Source organism: Lepidochelys olivacea (assembly GCF_965140295.1).
Source record: "Lepidochelys olivacea isolate rLepOli2 genome assembly, chromosome: 5".
In the NCBI taxonomy this organism is placed as follows: Eukaryota; Metazoa; Chordata; order Testudines; family Cheloniidae; genus Lepidochelys; species Lepidochelys olivacea.
The window spans coordinates 78341394-78345184 of NC_140415.1; positions in this window are offsets into that span (position 1 = coordinate 78341394).

Genomic DNA, 3791 nt, shown 5'->3' on the forward strand with positions numbered 1-3791 from the left:
CTTAAATGTTATGATCCTGAAAGTGTCTTCAACATGTTAATAAAAGTTAAACTTAAGGAAATTATAAGACAGTGTCATTTCTAATTCATTTACCATCTGGACCTAATTCTTAAACAAAATCTGTAAAATAGCCACACTGGACTTTAATCCGGAACCCATGATTGTTGGAGGCTCTTCAGGGTGCCTCTATAGCAAGCATGGGAACAAATGGGGAGTATGATCTTTCAAAATGTATATAATAAGACATTAATTATCTTGATGGGCTGGGCTCCACTTATATTCCTAGGACTAATTTCTAGACATTTACATTACAGGCATTAGTTAATGTAAATTACTAATTCTGCTCCATTAGTTGACTGAGATTTTAATATTAGAATGATTTGTTGATCTACTTGGATAAAAAGAAAATGTCAATCTTATACCAATTTATTATGAGTCATCAGAGTGTCTTGTATAATAAGTGTAAGGTCAAGTGGGAAAGCAATTTGAGAACATGGTACATTCCCTGATACCTTGGTCCACAATATGTGATGAGAAATATATAAGCATTTGAAACATAGAATGGTCCTTTTACAGTATTCACAGTATGTTTTTGATCCCAGAAAAAAATGTATAAAATAGATGCAAAGAACAGTGATACCTATCACATGTAAAACTGAGAATGATGACTTCATGAAAGTTGTTTTGAGCTGCTGAATTCCAAAGTTCTGAGTTGTGATGGCTGGACATTATAGATGCTGTAGATATGTGTAAGCCTTTTCTTTATCAATGGGTTTGCAGTATCAATGTTGCCAACTACTTTTATCCAATTATAATAAATAGCTCTTATAGAGTTGGATCTACAATTACAATTACTGGCATTGCCTTATCAGTAGCTAAAACTGTATTATGCATTATTGGAGGAAAAAGTCTATGACATGAATAAAAGAATGGATTCATGCCTTGATGCCCCTTTACCATCAGAAAAAGGCTATTTGCAGTGGCTGCCCTGGGACCTAAAAGAAAATATAGAAGTCCTTCTTTGGGTTTTAACTCTCCAGGGATATGATTCTGCAAAGTGCTGGGTGCCCTCAGCTTTCATTGGCATTCTCACTGTTCCACACAGTTTTCAATTAAAAAACAAAAAATGTAAACTCGATTCCTTCTATCACCACAGAAAAATTTGTTTACAATATGGGAAATGAGGCTTTTAAACTGTTTTAACAGGAAGTCACAGAGCGCATCCCAGAAGAGGTAATAGAATCTTGAGCCATAAGGGTGGGTGTAGGGGAGTAACAAAGGTGGGTATCCGATGCTTGCTGCTAAAGCTGGCTGGAACCTGGAATTCCAGTTTCATGGGAAATTCAGGCATTTTGATTTTTTCATTCCAAAATGAGAACAGAAAAAAATCAAAATTTCCCGTGGTACAAGTTCAAAAGTTTTGTTTTGGAAAATGGCATTTCATTTTTACCTTTTCAAAATGTTTAGTTGTGATAAGGTAAAAATCACTGTTTCAACTTTATCGACTCAGCTTTTATGTTATATTACATTATAATTTATAACATAACATAAAATTCCAAATGGGGTTAGACCAATATTATGACATAATAGTTGAATACTTTGACTTACGTTTAATTTTTATTTTATATTATAAATTGATAACTGGTTTTAAAATTGGTATTCTGGCTAGTAAATTGGTAGTGTACTTGGTAAGTAATATTTTAATTGGTAATTGGTTTGGCAGTTGGTATTCTAACTGGTCATTTCTAATTCCTATTCTAATTGGTTTGGTGATCTCACACACAGGGTGTGCAGCAAGAGAGGGAAATAATGTAAAATCCTACTTCATTATTTTCTTTACTTCCTTGTTAGCAGCATACCTGCATCACTGATAATTTCAACACAGCTCTGGTGCTAGGGTTTGTTTGCAACAGATCTCTGTTGCTTAGCAGAACACAAAACATTGTTCTTGCCAATATCTTAAATAAATGGTGTCTATTAGGCATTATTTGCAAATTTTCAAAAACTGAGGGTTGGTTTTTTATTAAGAAAGTTATGAAATGACTATAGCAGTCATGTATAAGCCCTCAGCACTATTATCATGTGCATATGCTGTGATAGGGATTTTTCCTGCAGAAATAGGTTTATTTTCCAAGGAAAAATTCAACTATTTGGCAAAATATTGAATGCTTATGGTTATGTTTGTTTACTCAGGTTAAATAAAAGTTTAGTGTTTTGTCAAACCAAGATGTCAGAGGCTGTGACACATGGCTAGAAGGGGTTAAACATTCTGCAAAATAAATAACCCTTAAAAGACATGTGGGGAGACAATGTTTGTGTTTTTGTGTATTTACATATGTATGAGTAGGGTCCACAATGTAATCAACAGTCCCTGTCTATGCTGTATTCTGATAATTCAGAGGTCAAAAAAATATCCTAGCATTTAAATGAAATGTAACACGGGATATCTCGGTATTCATCTCTCTTTGAAATGTACTGTGAATGGTGGCGTAACAAGCAAATTCCGTTAATTCATATAGCTAAGTACCGGTGATGGACTCCTTCAAAGTCATCCTAATTACCTTTTGTTCCTTGCAGAACTGCAGCTTGTCAAAAGACATGAAATTGTATTAAAGATCCTTGGATCCTGATTCTGTCATCTCAGATCTCCTTAGGCTTCATCAGGGGAAGTTTGAGTCACAAGACTGAGGTCCCAGTTATGCTGGTACGCCCTGAATATGAGATTTGGACATTGGACTATAACCCATAAACTATTTCTGAAAGAACTCTTTACAACTACAAAGCTCACCATCTCTCCTATGAATCTGAACCTCAATGAATCAAACTCATGTCTGTATGTATATTGATCGTTTAACCATACTCTTTCTCTCTTTTGTTTTTTAATAAATTTTAGTTTAGTTAATAAGAATTGGTTGTAGCATGTATTTGGATAAGATCTGAAACATTCATTAACCTGGAAGGTAATGTGTCTGATCCTCTGGGATTGGTAGAACCTTTTCTTTCATATGATTAAAAATAAGATTTACAGAAATTTTCATCATATTTGACGTGGGTACCTGGATGGAAGCCTAAGGGGAACTGTGTTGTTTGGACTTCTGAGTAACCAGTAAGGTAATAAGGAAGCTGTTTCATGCTGGTGTGGTAAATCTAAGTATTGGAATATCCATCAGTTTTATGGGGATTGTCTGCCCCATTCTTTGCAGTTCACCCTAATTGAGTGACCATAGCTGGCTCCTCACTAGGAACCCCGGTCACAGAGGCATACTGTCAGTGGGTTCTGAAGAGATCTGCAGGGCCCTCAAGACAGAGGTGAGAAAAACAGCCACGATTGCCCAATATTTACAGGCAACTGTCCTGTGGAGAAGATTAGAGGGGTAAAAAGCTGTACTAGCAGTACTGAAGAAGGTGTGTGCCCAGGAAGTTCAAGGCATGAGACATGCACTGCTGACTGATCCTGTAATTTAAGGGTATCCATCTACATCTCCTACCACACACTGACATCATTCATGTTATAACTATATAACAACTTGTGGGGGTGGGCAGGTATTCCAGCGGCAGCTCCTCCTGCATCCTACACATCCTCACCTAATGTAGGTCAGTGATTATGGAGTATTTGCAGAGCGGGGAGAGTTCTGTTCCCTCCTCTTTACCTGGTGTAGGTCAGTGATAGAGCAGCGAGAGGAAGATCTGGAGGGAGCTCCAGCTGCTGCACCCTGGCATCCCACTCCACTGAAGATGCTTATGGGGATTGCAAAGACAGCCTCTCATTGTTTTTTCCTGAACACATCTCC